The 25,800-nt window shown below is 39.9% G+C and overlaps 1 protein-coding gene and 1 long non-coding RNA gene across 2 annotated transcripts in view; both read left to right on the top strand.

The window, feature by feature from the left end:
* Positions 1-25,800, top strand: part of GNAS (GNAS complex locus) — a 250,563-nt gene that overhangs the window by 62,850 nt on the left and 161,913 nt on the right. The gene's annotated exons all lie outside the window — the stretch shown is intronic.
* On the top strand, positions 547-25,800 carry LOC141997325 (uncharacterized). The gene is made up of 3 exons (XR_012641711.1): positions 547-573; positions 21,560-21,649; positions 25,211-25,800. It is a non-coding gene; the product is annotated as an uncharacterized LOC141997325 (long non-coding RNA).

Raw genomic sequence — 25,800 nt, 5'->3', positions numbered from 1 at the left:
CAGGGCCCCGCCAGCAGCTTCAGGGCACGTCCGGCCAGTTATAAATGGATCATGTGTTGCTATTTTTAGCCTGAAGAGGATTGTAAATATAAAAGGGTATAAAGTGCAAAACTTAGCAACAGTCCCGTTTGTTTGCTCTCTCTTCCCTCCCCTCCCCCCCCCCCCCCCCGCACTTTGGCAGGAATGTGCTTGGAGAGGAATGAAGCTAAAGCAGGAGATTTGTTGGGTGATCCAGCTTGGACTTTGCACTGTGCACAACTGTTTTTGGTTGTGGGGTTTTTTTGTTTTGTTTTGTTTTGTTTTGTTTTTTTTTGAAGGGGGGAAGAGGGAGGGTGAAGACAGGCTTTTCAAATATTGTTTTAAGAAAGCAGCTTTGCCGGATCTGATGCACAGTCGAAATGAAAGCACTTGGGGAATGACGGGGGCTGGGGTTAAGTGGGTGGGGGGAGAGAAAGACCAGGAATAGGGGCCATTTTGGGGGAAGTTGGAGAGGAAGTGTGGGGGAGGAGAGTGTGGCCATGAGAGGACAGTGGGGGGGGGTCATGTGTGAGAGAGAGGAGGGAGCGTGGGTAGGTGAGTGGTTAGTTATGGGGGAAAGGTTGTGTGTGTGGGTGGTTTGACTGAAAGAGTGTGTTGGGTGGGGAGTTTTGAGGGGAGGAGCACAGTACTGCCTAGATGAGGACAGAGTTCAGTAAATGGAAAACACTGACATTTTATAAAAATAGCAACAGCTGGTTTAAAAATAGCATCTGGTGAAATAAATGTGCTGTAACTTGTGAAACTCTCTTGGGAACATTTCCCTTCTCATTCAGTCCTGCCCTGTTCCCTATTTATTCTGTAGAGAGAAATCCCAAGGCAGATCCCTCTGTACAATGGCAGACTCAATCAGTACTTTGTAAACGGCAGAGAATGGGTTTTGGCTATTTTAATTTAATTTTATTTTTAATTTATTTATTTTTGAGACTCAGTGCCAGTGAGGGGGGCAAATTCCTGTTTTGCTGAGCCTTATGCCCAGGAATTGGGAAAGACAAATTCAAAGTTTCCTTTTTCTTTATTCAGTTTTTCTGAGTTTGTTTTTAAAGACCTTCTTTTGCTTTTATCAAACCAGTTTTGAATGTTCTTTTCCTATTCCAACCCCCCCTGTGCTGGCCACAAGCAGCCAGACAGATGGATTATAAATCTTCAACAGATTTGCAGATCTGTGACTCTTGAGGGCAGCAGCTTCCCCTGTGGTTCCTCCAAAGGGAGGTTTTGAGGTGCAGTGGCGTTCTACTGTGTTTCCTACAGATGAGAAGGTGCAGGCTCTTCTCCAGGAGACTTGTGTGATAGCAAAAGGGAAGCCACTCAGCTGTGTGATAGAAAAAGGACAAGCTCTTTTCTTTGGAGCAGGGGATTGACTCCATCTTTCCTGAGGGGACTAGGGAGATTAGGAGATCAAGGAATGAGGTGGTTCCAGAAAATGAATCAGGGAGGGGGCAGGAGGAAGGTTATGGGCAGGATTCAGTTAAGGAAGGACAGGGGACTTAGGGATATTCTTGGCCTGATGAGTGTGGAAGGATTTGCAGCTTTTTTGAAATCTCTCGCAGCCCTGGCTGTAAATATGGTGCTTGTTTTGACTGGACTAGATAACTGAGGCAGAAATATTTAGAAATCACAGACAGACAGACCTGTTATTGAAACTGTCCTAGCTGACTGAGGGTGGAGAAAAGTGAAGTTTGTTTAGTTTAGAGATTACAGTAACTTTCTTAATTTTCTATCAAAATATCTAGAGCATTCAACCCCTTTTAATCACCCAGGTGAAAGACATTGGTGGATCTGAAAGTGTATTGTTTTGACTTTGGAGCAGCTCACTTCCTAATCAATCATATTGCCTCTTTAAATTTAACATGGTAACTCTAGTCAGTAGTAAATGAAATGTCCCGACCATTTTTTGCAGACCAGAGAGAGCACAGTTCCTTTTCAGAATAAAATTCAGTCACAATTCTCTTCTGGTATATTTACTTAGAAACAGATCTATGCATGCAGGATAGTTAAGATGTTCATGTATCTCATTTGTACAGTATCAGACAAATACGTATTAATAAGAAAACTAGAGGATAGTTCAGACCACACAATTTGGTTGAAATATTACTATAGCATCCGGAGACGACTAATTCAAGAACTGAGTTTAAACAGTACTTTTTTTAAAAGCCTGAAATTATCACCAAAGGTGTTTGTCAAATGCTTTTCTGCAAACCTCTCTCACATTTTGTGTGTATGTTTTATCAAGCTAAAGTGAATGAGAAGGTGAATGTCCTTAATCGTATTTAGCATGCTAAGAATTTAGCATTTAATTGCTTTTTTTTAAAGGATTGGATATTCCACAGCTTGCTTCTCTAGGTCATTTTAAATGTTTTGATGTTTAAATATAATTAATATGATGTATAACTAATTCCTTTAAACAGTGTCATTTTAAAAACAGAAGAGTACTTTCATTTACTATAAAGTAAATAGAAAAAATGTTTTTGTATTCAGTTAAAACTGTTACCTGGTTATGTCAATTTTATTTTAATTAAATTGCTGGTGATTTTTTAAAAATTTGATAATCACATACTAGATTCAGCACAACTAACAGAATGAAGAAATTTCTGTGTATAAATCCAAACTGAACATTCACTTGCCTATCAAAATATTATTATGCAAGGATATTACAGACTTTGTTTGGCACAGTAAGCAAAGAAATATATGGATGTGTTAATTTATTCCAGACCCAATAAATTGGTATGGTTTATAGAAGTCAGAAATGCTTTTTTGCCTATTTAATAATTTGCTCACATTAACAATAATTGACTAATTGCTAGGTGTCCGAAAAATATTGTGACCACCTCTAATCTTGAATAGATTTTTGGTTACAATGTGTGGGCTGTTCCAGAAATCATTATTCCAAAGCAGCTGGGGTTTTTACACATTTACTTTCTTCCAGTTTACAATTTCTGGTGCCAAAAACAGGGAAATTAACTAAAATGTATTCTGAAAATGAATAAATTAGGAACTTTAAAATCTGATGGAGTTTTGAGATGTAGTTGATGAAAAATTTAAAGATTCAGGTACATACAAGATAATGAATGGAGAGGATTTCTTAATATTTAGTATTAATGCACTATGAAATTGTATACAGTTGAAAATATATAAATTGTATTATTGATATAGGATTGCTGTGGAATATACTCATGTTAAATTAGAATAAAAATTGTAATCTGTTTGTTGTTCTATTGTAGCCTAAAGGTACCTATCAGTAAGGTATGAAATAAGTCTGATTTTTTTAATGTCACTCTGCTAGAAAGTTCTTAGTGTTCTCTCTTTGAGTTATTCGACCTCCTGCTCATAATAACAGATTGTTTTCTCAGATTTTTACTTTTCTCATTTTTAGAACACAGTTGACACCTCTTTTCATATTGATAAATAAACAGCTAACTAAGAGTTACCCACTGGAATTATGTCATTTTAGAGTAAAAGAATTCCACAATTTATATTTTTTCACCTCTCTGAGACTTACATAAATCAAGTTTTATGTAAATGTGATTTTTATGTGATTCTGCTATTTTCAAGTGAAAATATAAATAACAGTAATATGTAAACTCCTTCTGCAGCTGGCACGGTGTTCAACAATTCATCCAGTAAAAACACAGAAAGTGATTAAAATGCCAATATATAGTTTTAAAACAGCCTCTAAACTTAAAGTAAAAATGAAAATATAAAAATAAAGAAACTAAATACATACATATAAGGTTGGAAACACACATGATAGGTAACACCATAATTTGAAATGAAGAACAGTTATAATTAGCTAGATAAACTATGTATTTTTAAAATTTTAATATGTTGGTATAAATATAGTGAGGTAATCTTGGGGGGGATATGTAAAATATGAGTCAATTTTTGTAAGAGTGAAATGCTCTATTTCTTAGTCATGAAGACAGACAGTATTGTTAGACTATTATATATAGGATCTTGCATTGTTTGTTTGTCAAAAATGACACTGACATCAGTAGCAGTTTTAGAATAGGGATTCAGAATTGAGCCCTAGAAAGTTAGAGATGTGACCCTCAAAAAAAATTGCTAGGGCAATAAATACAATTCTGTATGCCCCTAAAAGAATTAAATTAACATATTTTTTTCCTGGGGAATTTGTCGGTTGCCTGATATCATACAGAGAATGTAAAAGATGAGAGCGAAGAAGCAGGAAATTTTGAATAACTCCTTTGATATTTGGACTCCTAACCAGGAAAAATACCTCTCCATTCAATTTTTGAACTGTAAATGAAAAAACAAAACTAAAATAACAGAAAAGCCACAACACATTTATTGCAACAAATTTCCAGATGGGATATTTGAAATACTCGAGAGTGTGTCCCTTCATTTTCTGTCGTAATAGTTCAAAGTATATCTCTGTCTTTTTTTAAGAACTAAATAAAAATGTCAGTCTGAATTTTAGATCCAAATGAGAACAATTTAGGAATAGCTAAAATTTTCCTTCATCAAAAATCATGGAAACATTCCTTTTATTTTTAGATACAGATATTTCTGTAATGAGATTACAGAAATTATAAGATCCTATTATAGCTAATGAGATTATAGTAGATCAGATTTTCGATTAAACATGAGAAGAGTATCAGACTGATACTTAATTTAGTCCATGTTATTTTAAAATGTGCTAAAATGCATGGAGGCTATAAATTGATATAAAATTGGTTCACAAATTTTGTTTTTTAATCTTTACACCGTAAATTCTTTAGACAAGGATCAGCTTTGTGCCAAAGGTGATTTACATCCACAGTGTTAAATATTTAATAACAATGACTACATTTAAAAGAAAATGTAGTAGCAAATCTACTATTAATAGGAAGTTATTTATGAATTTTAAATGTGAAAAACAATTAATTTACAAGTTGATTACAAAAAAGACATTTAAACATTTAAAATCTAAAGTTAAAATTAAATACCAGAATCATCCAGTTGATGATGAAAATAGCAAACTCAATCCCACATACACAAAGAAAACCAATATTCTGGGAAGTTATAGCATGTTTCACTTTGATATGTTTTTAAAATTGCATTTTTAAATAACAGAAGCAATGTCACCAGTGAGACACTAATTGGAGGATTTTAAATTGACCCCTTATAATTTTTGGTAAGACAAAATTCAAACAAGGAAAATAGTATTTTCTTTTTGGTGGAGGAGGATGGAGTCAGCTCATGTTTGCTGAGATTGTTCAAACCATGAAACCACCATGCACTTATCTTCCTTCATTTAAAAAGAGTGATGTCTCTCTTGAAAAATTGCCCAGAACTGTGTTTGACAGATAATCACTAAAGGCCTCATGCTGCTTTCCTTGTGTTCCCAGATCAACCCCTTTCCTCCCCTATCCTCTTTGTATGCAAGGAGTGCAGGAACAAACCCTTAAGTAACTTTATGCTAATATTGCACTTGTTTTTATAAATTCACACTAGACAAGGGGAAAATTGTAGGTGGTTTGGAAAACTTCACTGGTCACTTATAGTATTTGCAGAACCAAACCCACTGAAGGTTTGGATCCTGGCCCCTCTTAAAAAAATAAAACAATCCGTACCCTCCTGAGTTAAGTGAAGGAATAAGGAGCCTTGGACAGAACTCTCAGTAGTGGCCCAGCTCTGTTTTGCACATCTTAAAAGTATTGTCTTTGAAATATTCTTGATGCTTTGGCAAATTGAAAAGACAAGACTCTATTAAGTTCATTCACATTAAAACCACTGGTGTAATTATTAACAGACACACTATGTAACGCTGCAGTCTGATAAAAGAAAAAAATTCAAACATAAACCAAGCAATCCATCCCTAACTCATTTTTGCTATTAGGCATGGAAGCAAACTTTGCAGGAAAGCCTTATAGCACTTTAGGATAGTTAAGGTTGAAGAGTCAGCCTCAGTTGTGACATTGTTTTGTTCATCTGTGTTGCAACTAACAGTTTCTAAGTTCTGATTTCCTGAGAGTTCTGTCAGAGTCTTTCTCAGTAAATCCTTGGATGTGTGTAAGAGTTTGCATGATGGACTGTAACTGCTCTAGGACCGGATCCAAAACCCTGAAATCAGTGAAAGATTCCCATGGATTTCAGTGGGTTTTGGATCAGGCCCTAAACTCCTAACAATCATGTTAATGTGCATTTCAGATTTTTGAAACCTAGAGTGAATAAAATGTCCGTTTAGAAACTTGAAAATAATAGATGATTGGTCCACATCGCTTTAACCACTGTGGGAAAATATGTATCGATGATTATTTCGTGATTAGGAGTGCTTACTCAGGCAAATCATTTGTGCTCTGTAAATCCCTCTGTCATTTGGGATTTTGGGGAGGGAGGGAGATATACCCAGGTATCATTGACATAACAAACCACTCAAAAATCTCTCCCTAAAACAGCATATGCCTACTGAAAACAAACTCCTGGGGATTATTACAAGAGATCCCCTGCCAACAAATGAAGAATCTCCCAATGTTATTGAGAGTACACTTCTATTCAGTACAACCAGAAATGCTTGAATATATTTCTCACCATATCCATGCTGCTCTGCTTTAAGAAGTTGTAAATGTTCTCTCTATTCTAGGTTTGTTTCTGTGAGCAGATGCGCTATTTGGTGCAGTTAAAATGACCTGCAGTTTATTGTACCAAATCCATTTAAGAGATCTGTCTTCATAGCACTCTCTTTTATTGAGAGGCAGCATTTCAAAATCAGTATAAAATTCCTGTCTTTGCGGTGACTGGCTTCCCCTATCTCACTGTGCTATTGATTTCTATAGGCTTACGATGAATTTAAAATAATAGACTCTTGATTTCAGTATTTCGATGCAATTAGTGATGATGGGTCAGATACAATTCCCCTTCCCTAAACAGCCAGGCTTTGTGCAGGGGAACTTTGCTGCGGGAGACTGGTGACAGGAGGGGGATTAATCAGCCCATCAGCTGGGAAAGCAGACACCGTTCCTCAAGCCTTTGCGGGTGATTCCGTTCACGGAAACTGCATAAATATTATTTATTCAAATATTCTTTGTGAAGCTCTAGGTAAGAGTTTACTAGCACTTCCATTATAAGGGACTGATTTCAGGAGTTCATCTCTCCACTGCAGAAGTTAGCTGCAGCTTGAAATTTGGCCACACAGTCTCACCTGTGATTTGTCCATCTTGGCCAAAATTTCTAGACCTGACGCCCTAAAGTTAGGCTCCTAAGTCTGTATATTCTGCACCTAAATTTAAAGTGGCCTGATTTTCATTAGTGTGGTAAGACCAGAAATCCAATTGGAGCTGCAGGTGCTCAGTATCTCTGAAAATCAGGCCTCCTTTAAGTGCAAAGATACGGACTTAAGAGCCTCACTTTAGGCAGCCAGGTTTAAAACCATTAGCCTTTTGAAGTTAACAGCCCTGTTGATCCATTATCAGTCATGCAGGTGAGTGAGTCCAACATAAGAGAATAAATTGACTGTATGCTTTCTTGCAAATCCTTATGGGTTGACTTACATTTAACTATGTGTTGTAATTCAGTGCTGAGCACTTCCCATCTCCCATTGGAGATAGCAGAAGTTGCAGGCAGGCAGGACTTCTCAGGATCAGACTGCTATTCTGTGATAATGCTTTGCTTGAGGAACTGCACAGCGGGTCAGTTTTCCCATATATGGGAAAACCCTGCTCTGATTTTTAAAGCTCTCTGTTGTGGCTGTGCTGAATATGGGAGTTTTATAAGCAAAGTTGGACGCTTGTTGTGATCTTTTGCATGCCAGTACCCAGAACACAGTAGTTTCTAGCCTTAACTATAAAGCCCAGTTGAAGCCCTTGTGCAGGCAAAGTTCCCAGTTATTTTTCTGGGAACGTTGCCTGAGTAGGCATGCAGGATCTGGCCCGGTGTCATAGTGGTGCTGATCTCTGAGTTCTGGACACAAACAAAACAGCTGGGGCATGAAGGGGTGTGTGTGTGCGCGTATGCGTGCGTGCACGTGCGTGCAATATTCTTTATTCTGCTAAACATATAGTACAACTTTTTTTGCCAGTTATTTTGCCAAGGCTCTTAGCTAAGGCTGTAGAGCAGACTCATTAATCTCTCTCTCTCTCTAAGAGGTCTCAGTGCCACTAGATGGGACAGAACACCATACCCAGAAGGTGTGTGGGTTACACTAATATTCAGGACACATTTGACTCCCCAGAACAAATAGCCTGTTTGCCAATCCCTACTGCTGGAGTTCTCTTTCTTCTTGGCAGCAGCTGTCCCTTATTCCTACAGAAGAGAGAGGGAGACTGGTACTATGTACCAGGGAGCACCTCTTTCACTGACTCCAGCTTCTTATGGCCCTCAGACCATAGAGGAGGCCCAAGGAGGCCTTTGCTGGGCCAGCTGGGCTCCTCCTTTCTGCAGTGAGGCACTGGTGAACAGAATACTTGAGTATTAATTTTATTTCGCCTGAATTTGGCTCTGCTCAGGTCTGTGTGGTTTATCCATTCATGCCACATACAGATAACAGGATAGCCATGGTGTTGATTTAGAGGCCATGTCTGCCTGAGTCAAGGAGTAGTAGTTGACAGTGGATGTCACCTACAGGCATGGCTATAGATGTCAAGAGGCCCACTTTATTTTCAGTAATCATCCCCAAAAGTGTGCCATCCCCCTGTGGGAATGAGTGTAGTGTAGGTAGGGCATTATATTGAGCCAATGTTTAACTCTCCAGGTTTAAGTACTGCTTGGGTGGAAAGGGGCTTCATTGTGACATAGTAGTCCACAGTGGATATTTGTTTCCACCATAGAACCACCCAACAGTATGGCGCATCCGATGGTCTGGTCAAAAGGGTTTCAGGACTGAAAGAGAACAGGTTGCGATGGTAAATGTGCTGATTAGGAAATCTATAATTGCCTATGTAAGGATTTATACTAAGCTCATTACCACTATATCAGAACACATTACAAGGATTATTGAAACCCTAGTATGCCAATGATGTAGTTATTGTTTGGCAGCCATGGATAAATGAAATCTAACTACTTACTGACTGCCACACAAGCTACTAACCTTGGATGCATTGAATTGACAAGTATGACTGATCAGAAGCTGAAAATGAAGTCTTCCCCTTCCCTTTTCTGTACATGACATCAGACTGCTGAAGAGGGAGATGATATGCCAGTCTGGGCTACTGATTTGCTTAAATTCCGCTTTTGGCTACATTCACCCATGTGCACTTTGGGAAGAGAACATACAACAAGTTATGAATGGCTACAGCAAGGAATGGGAAGAAACAGGACAACCTTTAATCCTTCTGGGACAACTTGCCTGGAAATTCAGGTTCTCCTTCGGGCATGTCCACTTACAAAAAAGAACTCTTACCTTACAGAGTAGGGTGCAGACAAGTTGTCCATTCCCTGCCCAAATTATACCTGGTCCTAAACCCTTAAATGCAAAAGCAAAGGGATTGCTTCTCGCTGGAGTGTAACTGTATCAAGCAAGTTAAATCATACAGTAGCTGCTTTCTTTCAAATGTTTAATACCCTTGGTTTGCTGTCATTGGCCTGCTAATGGCCTACGCTACTTCTAAGCCAACAAATGTTCTGAAGTACCTTGTGGCGCTGTTAGTGGCTATCCTGATGTTCATCCGTTGATTTGGAGTTGCAGTGAAAACACTCCTTTGATGTGAGCTTGGCTCACTGGTCCAGCAACAGAACCGCTCGCATAAGCACATTGAGAACCTCATGTTTTTTATAACAAACTTGCCTAAATGCAGTTGTTTTGCGGCTCGTCCAACCCCACCCCCTGAAATCTGGGAACTTTTTGCTCCCTCGTGTCAAATTTTTTTTTTGCACATTCCATCTCACTATACATTGTCGTTACCATCAACATATTTATCATGAACCATATTTAATACCTGTGAGACTGTGGATCTACTCAGCAATATAAGAGAGAACATTACTTACTGGCTGGAAATTAAAAAGATGCAGCAGCCAGTATCAAAACTGCCACTTTAGGGCGGCAGCAGCTGCTTGGTGCTTCCAAATTTAAAATCCCAGACTTAGAATTAGTTGCTTGGAAAAATAAAATGGAAACCATGCAGGCGCAGAGAATTAGCCGAGACCACGACGTTTCAGTGTTATGTATAGCACAATACCCATATTTTGAAAACTATTGATGCTATTATGGAGTCATGGTCATGGTTCCATGGTTAAAGATGGAACCAGCTGTCTATTATTAGGTCTATTTTTAATCCCCCCTCTCCAGCTGTGTCTAAAGAACAAATTCCATTTGGCATGAAAATTCTCATGTGAAATCTCAAGCCGGAGGCGACATTTCTGATCTGGGTAAAACCTGAAGCAATTGGTCAAGGTTGTTTTTTGAATTACAGAGAAGGGGAAATTTAACATGGGGTGGGGGGGGTTATATATAAATGGTTTCAGAACACAACAGCACATGACTGCTTTTAAAAGTTCCTGGTATTTACACGAGGACTCATTTACATTAGACATTGACCAAATTGGTGTTTAAAATAAAAAATCAGGGACTAATGGACACATGGATGTCCCAAGTCCTCACTCAGCCCTTCTGGAAAGCCATGAGGCTGTTGTGAGTTGTTTTTTGTTGTTTTTTTCCCCTCCTTCCCCAAAACTCCTGTGATCTGTAGTTCAGCTGCATCGCCTCCTTTTCAATAGCAGCTCCTGTCCCAAAGGATCAAGCATTTCAGTCAGAACAGGAGCAATAAATGTGTAAGGAGCAGAATAAATCCTTAACTTTTCTTCTCCCTCTATTAATCCTGGGATGCTTCGACTTTCCAATGTCTAACACTGGCTCAGAGCCAAACCTAAATGGAAAATGAATGACAGGTTGCCACTTCTTGAGTCTGTTCTTCTGTGGCTAAGATCTAGTTTTCTTCCTCCAATTGAGAAAGCTACCGGAGCAGGGATTTAAACTTTCACTCACCAGCATTTTGCTTGATGAGTGAAAGTTTAAATCCCTACTCCTTACAATTTCAGAAAAACGCTGAAGTGGTAAGTAATGTACTTTTTTCCCCCCCTTTGCTGAGCATCAGAATGGCAGTGCAAATGTTGAATCTTATCCTGACCCTGTGCAAGGCTACCTAAGTAAACATAAAGGAAAAACTCATTTTTGTGGGTTTTTGAAGATCCCAGTGCTGAAAAGTTAGTTAATGTGTTTGATTTGCCTTCTCTTGAGCTGTCTGTTACACCTTCTTGTGGTGACTTTGGAAAAAAATTAATAAAACACACATTGCTCTAATCATTTTTGATTCCTTGTTGTAAATGCTTAGAAAACATTGCAGCTAGAGAAATGTTTTCATTTGACAATTTTCAATCTATGAAGTATCATTTCAACGTCTAAGCTACTTTCTCCCTGTTGTTGTCGTAATTTGAACGAATAGTGTGGTTCCTCAGTTAGGCATTTGGTACGTAAATGTGTGGTCTTTGTCTTGTGTGTTACTGGATTTTTCTAGTGCGGTTGCAATTCCAAGATGCTGCACTCTGTTTAAGATTTTAGATTGTCAGCTGTCCCTGAAAGGAAATCATCCTTCAGGTCTATGCTTTGGTAACTTGCGTTCTGTAAGCTTGCTCGCTGTCCTTTTGGAAACCTCTCTCCAGATGTGTGTGAGATGCTTTGTCGTGCTTGCCGTGTCCCACGGACCTGAGAAGTCACCACTCTAATTGAAGCCAATAGCAGCTGGGGGTGCTCAACCCCTCTGAAAATCAGGCCCGTACTCTTGGACAGTCGGACTCCCTGTGCATTCTCTCAGTTTTTCAGCCCCAACCACTTGATTGTACTTGTTGATAGCTTAGCCTGAGTCTGTGCTAGGGTTCTGTGGCATTTTTTTCTCCACTATTGCTAATCCCAGTGATGCTCCATCAGTGGCTCCTGCAGCATTTTTACTAGGGATGTAAATAATGTGTAAAAACAATAATCATGTAACCAATTAAAATTCTATTGATTACACAGTTAAATGTTTAACTGGGGAACTAGGGGTACGGGGGGTGCTGCACCACTCCCATATTTTAGGAGGGACTCCACTGCCAGCCTCACGCCCAGGAATTCCCCACTGCTGACCTCGTGCCTGGGGTTTCCGGCTGCCAGCCCTGCGCAGAGCCCCGGGCGAATGGCAGCAGCCGGGATCTCGTGCATGCTGGGACCTGGGAGGCAGGGCTGGCAACTGGTACCCAGGGAGCCGGGACCCCGGGAGGAGTTTAATCGTTAACAGAAACCGATAAACATCAAGCTTATCGGTTAACCGGTTAAACTTTTACATCCCTAATTTTTACCATGATGTGATTTACCTCTTCTCAGAGCATGTTGTGCAAAGATTAGGCTCTGCCCCTTGTGGACTGAAGCTATCAAGAGTGCAGTGAAAATGGAAGGGATGATTTGGACCAATGTCTACATGAAACTGTTTACAGATTTTCAGTTACCCAGTAAGTGGAAGGCTTATTTTTTGATATCTGTTTATTTGTTAATAACATGGCTCTCTTCTGTTTCGCCTTATTGTCTAATTGGCTTTTCTCCTTTTGGCAAAGGAAGTTTTCTCTCTCCTGCCATGAGTAAAGCTTTTTACAGACAATCAAAAGGGAAAATGCAAAGCAAATGTCGCCAGATCCTTCCAGAAGGAAAATGGCCCTCAGAATGCTGAGATGTTTGCAGCAACCCCAAGGAAACAATAAAACAAACGCCAAGCAGTATTTGTGGGAACTGAACTATCCTTTAGGAGTCCTGCATTTCCATGGGAAGCAAGAGTGTGAGATATGAGCTGGCCAGTTTTCCCAGTGAAAGCAGTGAAATGAACCTAATGGGCTCGCTAATGGCCTGCAATGGGATATGTGCACAGGCGCTCCCATGGGAGCGCCATGTGGAATCATGCCTGGGGAAGCACGCTCCCTTCCTGGAGCACAGGACAGCACAGCTGGTGTGCTGCCTTGGAGAGGGTGCTCTCTGTGTCAGGTATACAGGGAATAGGAGACGTAGCCCTGTCAATTAAACTAATGCTGACAGTCGAACCAGTCCGGTGGAGCCCTGGTACCGTTGTAGCTGGCACCTCTATGTGTAGCCCAAGGCTGTCACCCTTTCACCCTGCACAGGGACCACACACAGGCAAGGGACCTGATGGTATGAGTGTTCACCACCACGTGTAATACACACTGCTGGGAGTTTCAAAGGACAGAATATTCTCAATCTTGATTCTTCAGTAGCCCGCCCCTAGAGTTAAGGGTCAGCCTAAGTGTGAGTTCCTTTCTGCACACATGCAAAGAGCACATAATAGAATATTCTATAACCATCTTTCCCACAGGCCTGCTCTAGGACTATGTCTGTTTAAACATCTCCTTTTACCTTGACAATACTTCGAAGATATTTGATTGCCTGACAATGGCCATTTCTGTCTATCAACACAGATCTACATTTGTCTCCTTTCTGGGACATAACAAGGTATTGCGTTAATCCATTATTCGGAAAAGTTGACACAGCAGTCACTGTTTCAGATAGTGAAGCTCCTTTCAGAGGTTGTTTGCTTTATCTACAAACCATAACTCTTTAGAAATAGCAAAAATATTAACAGAAATAGGTGGAGAAAGCAACAAGGTCTCTCTGTCAGTGCATGTGCAAGGACTGGATCCCTGCAGAATCTGCCATGCCACCGTAAGAAATCTGCAATTGCTTTTTCCTTTTCAAGTGCTTGTGCAGATTCCCTTTGTTTTCTACACCCATTTCAAATGCAGATTTCCACACACACACTTTAGATTCATAGTAAACATGAAAACAATTACAAAGCAATTGCACCAAGCTGCAGTTTCCTCCTGGATCAGACATGGGTGGAAGCAATGTCCTGGCTTGTTACTTTTTGTGACATCTCTGGTTCCGTTCCCATGAAAAAGATAGCTTTGACCAATCCTGCTTGTGACACCTACCAACATTTAATTTTTCGTTACCACCCACCATGCAAATAAATCAAGAGCTTGTTTTGAATGCAAACAAGAAAAAGACAGACACTAGTAAATTGTTGTTTTAGTGTTGACATGGTGTGTTCTGCTGGATAATGCAAAAACTGCACAGCCCTTGCACGAAGGAGAAATACTATAGTGCTCTTAGAAATCATCATTTTCCATCAGTCTGTAACACTTTGTTGTGGTTGATTTTAACTGAACCAAATTGACAGGCACAAACTCTGAACAGGGATGCTAGGGTGGATTGGAATTTCCTCTTTGCTTGAAGAGAACTGGTGCATTGGTCACATTAATCTGGCTGACAAACAGACATAAAACAGAGCAAAAGGATCAAAGGTTTCCTCCAAATCTTGGAGTGATCCCTGCTCTCCTGCCTCTGGGGGGAAAGCCTCACAGAGTGCGATACTCTACAGATACGAAGCGTAAATGTAGCACCAACTGTGTATTGCACCCACAAAACCCTCTGTACGATAGAGACAGCACAGAGCCTGGCCCTCTACTGCTTGAATTGGGGGTAAGGGGTGGAGACGGGGAGGCTGGCTGCTATATTATTTTTAGGGCCTACCTCTCTTCTGTCATATGGCTCCCTTACTGAAGCATGCCACTTGACATTCAAGGGCCCTCTCCTTCCCCCCATAATTTAGGCACAGTAGCCTCTGCTGCCTGTGCACAGGCTCTCGCTTGACTAAGTGACACCCCTGCTTTCCCCCAAAACTCCCCATGGAGTGGAATGGCACCAGCTCTGCTGCTGTTTACTCTCAAGGGAAAGAGAAAGATTTGCCCTTATGTTGAGCCTTTTCCTTGCAACAACAGAAGAGCAATAAGGATGTGCCTCTTGCTAAGGCGGGTAGGGAATTTAATCATGCATTTTAAAACCATTTAGCAATGAGGGTAGAAAGGGTTTCCTCTGAAAGTTGGCACCTTTCAGCAGGCAGCACCCCCTCCCCCCAGTGCTACTGCACTTGAACCTGGGACCTTCTGGCACAGTGCCGAGAATGATGAGTCACATTGGCATATTTATGACCAGTGATAAGTAGGCTGCAAAGTCGGCGTTCAGATCCACTCTGGGTTCTTCTCTGGAGCATTTCTTTCAGTCCATCCAGATCTTTTCTTGTGCCCAGTTTGACTCCAGCTCTCTCTTCCCTGTACGTACAACCCATTATCTGGTTTCCCCCAAGTCTCAGGGGCCTCAGGACACACTGGACGCCTCAGGCCATAGAGCAGCTCTGGAGCATAAACAATTTTACTATTGTATCCACATAGCAGCCCTAGCGTCCTCTGTTTAGAAAAGCACCACCCATATTGGCTGGGATTCATCCAGGGGAGTTGGGCCCCAAACCCTGTGGTGGTTCCACTGTGCATAGACGCCGCAGAGTAGGGGAGCAGGAAGCCCAAGCGAGCCCTGCCTGCCACAGAGATTGGTGATACACACACAGCTGATCAACACAAATTTAAATTTCTTTTTTTAAAGTCAAAGTTTTTTAATTGAAATTTCAAACTTGAAAAGCAAGCAAACAAATACTCTAAACGAAAATGTTGTGGAAAGTTTTTTAGCCTTTTTGCCAGCTGTGGTAACACCCAACTCTGCATAGTCTACCAGAAGTGGGGGAATAGAGTGGTAGCAGGTAGAGCTGTCAGCATGGATTAGAGCCATAAACAACCGTTGTGGGGGTGCAGGGGAGAGGGTTTACACAGAGGTCCCACTCACCATTTCAATTCAGAGACTGGAATAACAGTCACATAGGAGCTTCTGAGCAACCGTTGCCCAGGCAAATGGCGACGCGTTTGGCTCTTCGCATGAAGCTGTATCCTGTGCTCCTGTAAAGGAGAAGAACTTGTTGGTGGAAGAAGAGGTCTTAGATTGTGAGAGAGGGTAGAAGCAAATGCTAGACAAAGTGCAATGTTGCCCACGCCAAGTGCTGAAAAATGTCAGGCCCAAGAAAATCATGATTTTTAAAAAAAATAATAATGTGGTTTGGGTCTCTTTATTTGCATCCTGATTTTTGCACCTTTAGGGTGCACATTTGCAAGCTTCTCACTGCAACCAGTAGGGCTAGAAACTTACTTTTTTGTTTGTTTTAACTAAAGCTGGGAGTCTCACTTAATCACATGATTCCAGGAGCTGGGGCATTAAGAAAAACACAAAACACTGAGACTTGCCAACATTGCAAAGAGAAATTGAACTTGCAGAAAGATTTGGGCTTAATACTTGGACCTGTTCAGAACTGGTGGGAACTAGTCCACTCTTCCCTCTTTATGGATAGAGCTGTTATTCAGCAGCTTTATTGTCTGCCTCTCCAATAAGAGCGACCTCCTGAATTTCAAGGTAGTACAGGCTAACCATTGGAAAAGTACAGGACAGAGTTCACTTTTCAAGGGGCAGCACCCTACAGTTTTTTCAGCCCCCGCACAAAGAATTTATTTCTTGTTTAAATAGCCTTCCTTAACTCCTTTTTTTAACTTGAAAAGCAGCTGCAGTGCAATATATAATTTGTACTGTTTCAGAGTAACAGCCGTGGTAGTCTGTATTCGCAAAAAGAAAAGGAGTACTTGTGGCACCTTAGAGACTAACCAATTTATTTGAGCATAAGCTTTCGTGAGCTACAGCTCACTTCATCGGATGCATACTGTGGAAACTGCAGAAGACTTCTTCTTCTTCTTCTTCTGCAGTTTCCACAGTATGCATCCGATGAAGTGAGCTGTAGCTCACGAAAGCTTATGCTCAAATAAATTGGTTAGTCTCTAAGGTGCCACAAGTACTCCTTTTCAATTTGTACTGTATTACTTAGAGACCAACTTTTTCACATGGAAATTTGAATGGGGCCCCAAATAGCAACATAACTTAAAATATGGGGATGGTGGAAAGGAAAAGAGGGGTGTGAGTCCCCCTCTTGCAACTAGCGTGGCCATGTAATATCCACATGCTTCATCAGAAACATTTCATAGGGAGCAGCAATACGGGAAAAAGATTAATGGATTTTAAGGGCAGAAGGGACCATTATGATCATCTAGCGTGATCTCCTGCATAACACAACAGAAACTCAGTAATTTCTGCATCAAGCCCAGTGTTTGAGTGTAACTTTTGAAAGATATCCAGCCTTGATTTTAAAAGTTCAAATTGTAATAAATGCTTCAAAACGCAGAGAGCAGCTTTGGAAAATGTTCCCAACGCATTATGTTCTCTTAAAAAATATTATTTCTGTGATGTTATCAGCATGCTAATAAAATGCCATCTGAAGCTTCTTGGGAGGTTTTCTTACCACCGCGTTGGCAAAGGTCCTTTGTGTATTGTATTAATCTTTGCACAACATTTTTCAAGAAAGTAAGGCTACAAAGAGCATTTGGGGAATGTGAAGTAGTGACGTTGCAAAGGAGAGACGCTGGAGTAGGAAGTGACTCTGTGATATTTAGTTTCTCTTTCTTGGCAGTATTTAGAGGAATCCCAAACAACATTTTTAATTTTTAGGATAGAGCAGGACTCCTGCGAGGCAGGATCTGCTGCGAAGCTCTGACACAGATCATTTTGATTCCCGAACAATGTGTCTTATTTTACTGATGTTTTAATTTCACAGTTTAAAATATATGGATCCTTGCCTAATTCACAATATTTTGGAAGATCCAACCAGCGATACAGCAATAACAGCCAGGATTGACTGTCAGCCTCCTTTTAGATTTTCCTGATGTTTTCTCCTTAATAGCTATAATGTAGCTTGTTATTTAATTTCCTTTTGGGGAGAAAACCCAGAAAAGTTTTATAAAATTATTTAATGGAAATATTTAGGCATAGAAAAGACAAAAAGATCTGATTATTTATTTATCCTTTTTGAAATTATCTTAAAGAGGTGGGTAGAGACATTTTTAGGTACCTTACGGAAAAGCTTATTTTTAGCAAGATGAATGCAACTGCTTTCATACATATACTCTGGATGCTAAAAATATACATGAAAGATTGCTTATAGCTTTCTGTATGTGCACATCAGCCTCATATCTAAAATCTCAGCTGTTTGGATTCAGTTTTGTTTTATTGAGGGAGAGTGTCAAATCAATAGACCATTTGCCAAGTTGCATTTTCAGAACGTTAAAAGCATGCCACCACCGTATTCGACATGATCCAGCTACCTGAAAGGGCTTCACACTTACAGTAGTACATTCATTTCTGTCACATAGATCTAAATAGATGAATTGGCCAGCTGCAATTAATTTGCATTGTACAAATAGTTTGAAAACTGAGCAGTCCGTACTCAGGACGGAACAATCTATTTTTAGCTTTTCAAGCAAGTCTGTTTTGTGTTCTTTGTAGAGTCAGTGACATTCTTTCAATTTTTTTCAGCTTAATTAACACAAAAGAAATTTGTAATCTGAGAAGGCAGCAGAAACAGAAATCCCTGAAACCCATGCATATGTAAGAAAGCAGAAGATGGCAGTTTTGTGAGAAAAATGGGCAACGGATAGGGAAAAAACCTGTGATAGTTTGGGAGCAGAGGGGAGGCATTCTTTTTTAGATAGAGGGACAGATTCATTTTATACAGCATAGTTGTTGATTTTGAAGCATACATTTACAGCTGCTAAATCCTGAATTCATTATTCTGAACATGGCAAGAGCTACATGGAGGCTGACATTTTCCCTACTTTCTAAAGGAGATGCACACCTAGAAAAAGAGGAAGAGTACAGATAACTGCATGTACAACAGTCATCTGTAGAATGGCATACACACGCCTAGCCTGGGGTTGGGCCTGGGGCCCTTTGCTCACATGCGTTTGCAAGACTGGACCTTTGTACAGATATGTGTGTGTTCATCCGTGTTTCACATTTTGCAAGCAAACAGGAGGTGTTCAGATATAATCACCGTTTTCATTATAAACTTGCAGTGGCAAATGCAGAACTGTACGTGCATGTCTAAATGAATGAAATACATCACTAATGAGAGGATATTAATTGAAGGCTTAAAGGCAAAACTGTCACTGTGGCCGTAGGAAAAATGCTGCTTCTGGAGACAAAGAAGGAACAGGAAAAGATTGAAAAGTGAATGAAGGAATCAGAGTAGCAGCCGTGTTAGTCTGTATTCACAAAAAGAAAAGGAGGACTTGTGGCACCTTAGAGACTAACAAATTTATGTGAACATAAGCTTTCGTGAGCTACAGCTCACTTCGTCGGATGCATTCGGTGGAAAATACAGTGAGGAGATTTATATACATAGAGAACATGAAACAATGGGTGTTACCATACACACTGTAACGAGAGTGATCACTTAAGATGAGCTATTACCAGCAGGAGAGCTGGGGTGGGGGGGGAAACCTTTTGTAGTGATAATCAAGGTGGGCCATTTCCAGCAGTTAACAGGAACGACCGACCGAGGAGCAGTGAAGGAACAAACTCCAAGCACGGTCATTGAATAAAAAGTAATAGGCATTTCTTCAAAATAATTGTAAAGTCTCTGCACATGGAAACAGGCATTTGTGTGTACAGAGTCACACAATATTAGGCTGCAACACTTGTCAGAATCCATTGGGAATCAACAGTGTCTGTACAGTGTGAGAGCTTGTAGTACATCTTCCCAAATAAAAAGAAAGCTTGATCGATAGCTAATTTGGAGTGGGCAAGTAGAGAAACAAATGGTAATAAATGTTCACCCTCTTTGGGATCGCTGTAAAAGACTCCCATGGACTGGACCAAGGGCAATATTTTCAAAAGCACCCAAGTGATTTAGGAGCCTACATGCCTCCGATACTTTTGAAAATGGGACATAGGCTCCTAAATCACGTGGGCCCGATTTTTAAAGGTATTTAGGTGCTTAAAGATGCAGATAGAGAGTGTGGTTTTCAAAAAGGCCTAGGTGCCTAACTTCCACAGTTGCCTAGGTGCTTTTGAAAATCCCAATTCGTGCCTAATTACATTTAGAAATCTGGCCCACAGGCACTTCTGAAATTTTTACCCCAAAAGAAAGTTTCAGTTGCCCAGCTAGCTTCAGTATGAACAGATTATCAGAATCAATTGCAGAAACCTGTTCAAGTCCTGCTAATTCTTATTAGCAGCCCTGTGACAACGTACAAAAAAGATGTGCACCAAAAAAGTGCATTTTACAAGCAGAGAGATCAATTTAGCAAACCATAAGCACCTTTGAACGCATGAAGCTAGGTAGAATCCATGACTATCATCCGAAACAGTGGGTCATTTTGAATTGTTAAAAAACAGGAGTACTTGTGGCACCTTAGAGACTAACAAATTTATTAGAGCATAAGCTTTTGTGGGCTACAGCCCACTTCATTGGATGCATTGAATGGAACATATAGTAAGAAGATATATATATATATATATATACACACATACACAGAGGTGGAATTTGCCATACAAACTGTAAGAGGCTAATTAATTAAGATGAGCTATAATCAGCAGGAGAAAAAAACTTTTGTAGTGATAATCAAGATGGCCCATTTAGACAGTTGACAAGAAGGTGTGAGGATACTTAACATATGGAAATAGATTCAATATGTGTAATGATGCAGCCACTCCCAGTCTCTATTCAAACCCAAGTTAATGGTATCTAGTTTGCATATTAATTCAAGCTCAGCAGTTTCTCGTTGGAGTCTGTTTTTGAAGCTTTTCTGTTGCAGAATTTCCACCCTTAAGTCTTTTACTGAGTGGCCAGAGAGGTTGACGTGTTCTCCTACCGGTTTTTGAATGTTATGATTCCTGATGTCCGATTTGTGTCCATTTATTCTTTTGTGTAGAGACTGTCTGGTTTGGCCAGTGTACATGGCAGAGGGGCATTGCTGGCACATGATGGCATATATCACATTGGTAGTTCAGGAAATCATTTCCTGAAGAGTGTAATTGACTTGTTTAATGCTGATCGGTTCTATGACATAACATCAGTATAGTAGTACCTCAGAGTTACGAACCACTCAGGAATGGAGGTTGTTCATAACTCTGAACTGTTCGTAACTCTGAACAACACGTTATGGTTGTTCTTTCAAAAGTTTACAACTGAACATTGACTTAATACAGCTTTGAAACTTTACTATGCAGAAGAAAAATGCTGCTTTTAACCATCTTAATTTAAATGAAACAAGCAAAGAAACAGTTTCCTTCCCTTGTGAAATCTTTTTTTTAACTTTCCCTTTTTTTTAGTAGTTTACATGTAACACAGTACTGTACTGTATTTGCTTTTTTTGGGGTGCCGGGGGACGGGGTCTCTGGCTGCTGCCTGATTGTGTACTCTGGGTTCCAAATGAGGTGTGTGGTTTACTGGTCAGTTCGTAACTCTGGTGGTCGTAACTCTGAGGTTCTACTATACTTTACAGGTAAGATTTCTTCAAGTACAGCAAAGCAGTGGCTGCTCCACTGAATTCAGCAAACCTCTCACACCTACATCAAGTTTCTGGGGGCACCTGTCAATCATCAAAAAGTCCAGATTCATCAATAATAGCCCATTTAGAATTCTTTGAAGACTATAATTTTATTACCAGAATTTATTTGCTAGCAAGTATTTAAAATTATTTGCCTTTTTACTTAAGCCCAATCATATATTTGTGACTCTATATTTATGCCACTGTTCTCAGGGTGTGTTATGGAATTCTTTCCCTGTAGTTCACTGTAGCTGTATGCGCTGCTACTTTGAAACCTGTAGCTGTATGGAATCTACAGGAATTTATTGTTCATGCCTCTGCCTGCTTTCTGGTAATGTGCCCTCTTTGTCATTTGATACCTTTCTTCACTTGTATTAAAAATGTTCAGCTCTTGTAAATGTGACCTCCTGTCTTATAGTCTGAAATCTACAATTCAGTTGTAATGCCTGCCATAAAGGGCCCACTTTTCAGGACTGTCTCACTTGCACGTATTGTTACCATCACTGCATGCCTTGTTGTGGCAATTGCATGACAAATTAGGCATGCATTTTGGAGCCTATAACTGAACATGTGTAATTTTTGAAAATAGAGGCCTAAAATAAGGTGTTTTTTTAAATTTTGTTAAAAATGCTTGTCACTGCGAAAGTTTTACATGAATGCATCCTATATTTAAAAGGGTGTTACGCACACACACACAACAACATTAGGTTCTAATGTCCTTATTATTTAGAAACAATAAGAATGTTATAAAGCTGCCCAGAAGTATAGAGAAAGGAAACGTGCTATTACATCTGTGATTAAAGAGGCATGTGGCTAATGAGTGGAATGAACTGTCAGAGAATGTTGAAGAGAAAGGAGTGAAGTTGTGAACTAGTGTTTGCAGGTTTGTTTTCTGGAATCTAGAAATTTCTGGAAGGTGAGAAGGGTATCCCATACAATGTTCTATAGAAACCTGTCTTGCTCAACTTAATTTTTAAGTCTTTGTAGAGTTGGATTTGCTCAGTATTTTTCGTTCTAACTGTACTAAACATGAAAGCTGTTGATCAGTGCTACAAACTGGAGTTTAATGTTTTGCAATTACCAAACATCAGTGTAAAAATTTATCTAAATCTGTGGGCCTGATTCTCATTTGCACTGAAGTCTCTCTATAATGAGAATTATACATGCATAAAGTTGAAAGAGGTGGTAGGAAACAAATGAGTGAATGGAGTAAAGTAATGTAAACAGATATAGTTCTTCTAAAGTAAAATGTAAATATTGTCAAGATTTTACAGACGGGATTCATGCTCATCTCAAAATGTGGTCCTGTCTGGCCAGCTCAGCACCAATGCATTGGGCTTTTAGCACATTAGGACTGATTTGATTGAAACATCATAAGAAGTTAAGTTGCTGAAAAAGCAAATAAGTTGGTTAAAGTGCATAAGTATCTATAAGCAGATACAGAAGAATGGCAGGCCTAACTAATTAGTGAGCGGGGACTTGGTTATTGTGTTACTGTGTTTGACTTATAGAATTACAAGTTTTTAATTCTGGACAATAGGTGTGTGCTCTTGTGTGTCTGAGGAATAACTATGCTTACAAAGCAAATCACATAGGAGGTGTTTTGAGTGTCATTTCATAAAGGCTTTGTGAGGATTTTTTCAGTGAGTATTTTCACTGCATTAAAACAAAAAACAGTGGGCTTTTCAGGTGGGAGGAAATCATAGCCACCTCACCACTAAGTGGCAATCACTTACTTGTGCTTTGTTTGAGGAAGGGAGAATTTCATCCTTAAAGTATAATTAAGTACAATAATAAACAGGAAATCGATCCCAAAAGTCTGATTCTCTTTGTTTTAAGCCCCATAAGTCTGTTTAAGGTATCTCTTGTGAGGAAATTGATTCTCTAAAACACCTATTTAGTGTAACAGTTGCAAAATAAGTAAGGTAGTCAATCGTACCATTGGCTTTTATAGTCCAGCTGGTTACTTGCCAGCGTAAACAACATTTTATAGGCTTATTTTTACTGGAATTTATTTTCATGTGCATTTCAGCTATAGTCTGATGTGAACCATTCCAATTCATCCCTAATTCCCAAGAGGAATAACTATTTAACTACTTTTTGGAATAATGTTGTAGTTTATAAAATAAACTGACCCAAATTGTCATCTCTAAAGATAGAATAAACCTCTCTTCTATTTTATTCATTTTCTTCTTATACGTTTTCCTTTTCTAAGAGTAACAGAATATTTCCTTTTTTTTTTTTAAACACAGAGGTTAAATCTATTATTCTTTTCTCTGAATGGCCTTTCAGCCCAATGTATTGTCTGTTGTTGAGTCAGATTACATGCTGTACAGTAGTCAAGTCTTTAAACCATTGCATCATTAAATAACAGTAAGTACTTATTGTTGCTGAATCACTTACGGGAAAGATGGGTTTATCACCTATTTACAAGTGCAGTACAGGCCCAAAATATTTCATACATGTCCATATACTACCTAACCTTCTAGTTGGACAAATTATTTAAATGGAATAGCTCTTTGCAACTGTTCTAACCCAGTGGATTCTCAACCAGGGGTCTGGGGCCCTCTGGGGGGAGAGGGGGGCACATATTCAGGTTTCAGGGGGTTGACCAAGCAGGGCCAGTGTTAGACTTGCTGGGGCCCAGGGCAGAAAGGTGAAGTCCCACACATGGGGCTGAAGCCCGGGGCCCTGAGCACTTACACCTGCGACTGAAGTCGATGCCTGAGCAGTTTAGCTTCCTGGGGTCCCTTGTAGCATGGGGCCCCAGGCAAATGCTCTGCTTGCTACTCCCTAATGCCGGTCCTGGCTTTTATACGCAGAAAACTAGTTGTTGTGGCATAGGTATTTTATAGCATGGGGGGGCTCAGAAAGAAAAAGGTTGAGAACCCCTGTTCTAACCTATTCTGCTTGCAAAATATTAAATAGAGGGAAATACAGTAAATAGTGCAGTAGGATCTTTAAGCTCTTGCCTAGCCTCAGAGTTAAAATTGAAATTGCTCTAATTTGTTTGGTTCTAGTTTATAAATATTACTTCAGGTGGAAGGGATAAAAATGACTTGGATATAAATTTTTGCAAATATTTCTAGGAATTACAGAAGTCACTCTGCAAGTTGGGTAATGTGGCCACCAAAAGCTCTAAAGGAGAGAGAGTGTCTCCAGTCAAAATCTTGCATCCAAGAGCTGTTCAGCTAGATTCAGAGTTTATGACTAGAGAGCACATCTCTTCCCATAAGCAGTGGGAAAGCCTGTGTTGCTGCTACAAAGGTGAAGGGATCACAGAAGGGTTTCCACATCCTTGCATGTGCACTGTTGATGGGCAGTTTGCAGGTGGGTTTTCCAAAGGAAATGAGGGGAGCACAGGCTTGTCAAACAGAAGTAGTGGGTCCAAGCATAGCACATAACAGCATGCTGAAACATGGAACCCACAGCAGCCCTTTTACTCAGGCTTTGCTCCCTTTTGAAGGATTTGGTCTAATCTTCGTAATAATCAAGATAAAAGGAGGTGATGTTCACATGGGCTGAGCATTTGCAGCTTACACTGACTTTAACTGGAATCCTGGCTGCTCAGCATTTCTGAAAATCTGGTCCACAGTTATTAGCTAACATATTGCCCAATTCTGTCCACTGAGTTCAGCTGGAGCAGGACCATTATCCCTTTGTTCCTCACAGTGCTGTCAGAAAAGGAAGACAAATGTTCTGAAAATATGGACTTCAGTCGGAGTTGTATGCATGTTGCTTTTGCACTATGCAGGCCTTACAAGAGGGATACATACTCTCTCTCATCTTGAAAAGATTCTAATTTAGGACCTTGTTGCAATCATTAAAATCTGCAGGCAAATAACCTTTTGTTCTAAAATTAAAAAAATAAAATAGACTTCTTTGTCACCAGGAAATTTGAAAAGTTCTTCACTATATTTGCTGTGCTTTTGCAAAGCAAGTCAGACAGTAGAGGGAGCACAAGTTAACTAACAGCCACTATTCGGAGAGCCATGGGATGTCAACAATCATGGCACCATAAATCAGGTTAGTAGAAATCAAATAACGAAATAAACAAGTAAAAGCCATGTTGATTTGTGGTCTACAGGAAATGAGGGTGGGGACTGCAGTTTGTCAGAGGAAAATGGGTTAAACTAAGTATTACTAAACAACTGAGAGAGGCCAAAAATGGCACCGTTAATATGGAATCTCTGCACATTTCAAGGGAGTTGTATATAAATTCCTGGATCTGAACCTGCCTCCCCAGATCTGAGTCTGGGTTGGATTCAAAACCAGAAAGGGACTATTTTCTCTTTCCTGTTTGGATGGAAGTGATATCTCAATAGAAGACTTCATGCGGTTTTGGTGCCATAACCATTGAAGCCAAATGGGAACATTGTTCCTAAACTAGCCTGGAATTGAAACCCCAGCATTGACTCTTTAGCCCATTTCTGCTAAACAATTGATAACTGTACTGAAAAACAAATAAACAAAAAAAAAACC

The sequence above is a fragment of the Natator depressus genome, chromosome 13 (assembly GCF_965152275.1).
Source record: "Natator depressus isolate rNatDep1 chromosome 13, rNatDep2.hap1, whole genome shotgun sequence".
Lineage (NCBI taxonomy): Eukaryota > Metazoa > Chordata > Testudines > Cheloniidae > Natator > Natator depressus.
This window is presented reverse-complemented; position numbering and strand designations above follow the sequence as displayed.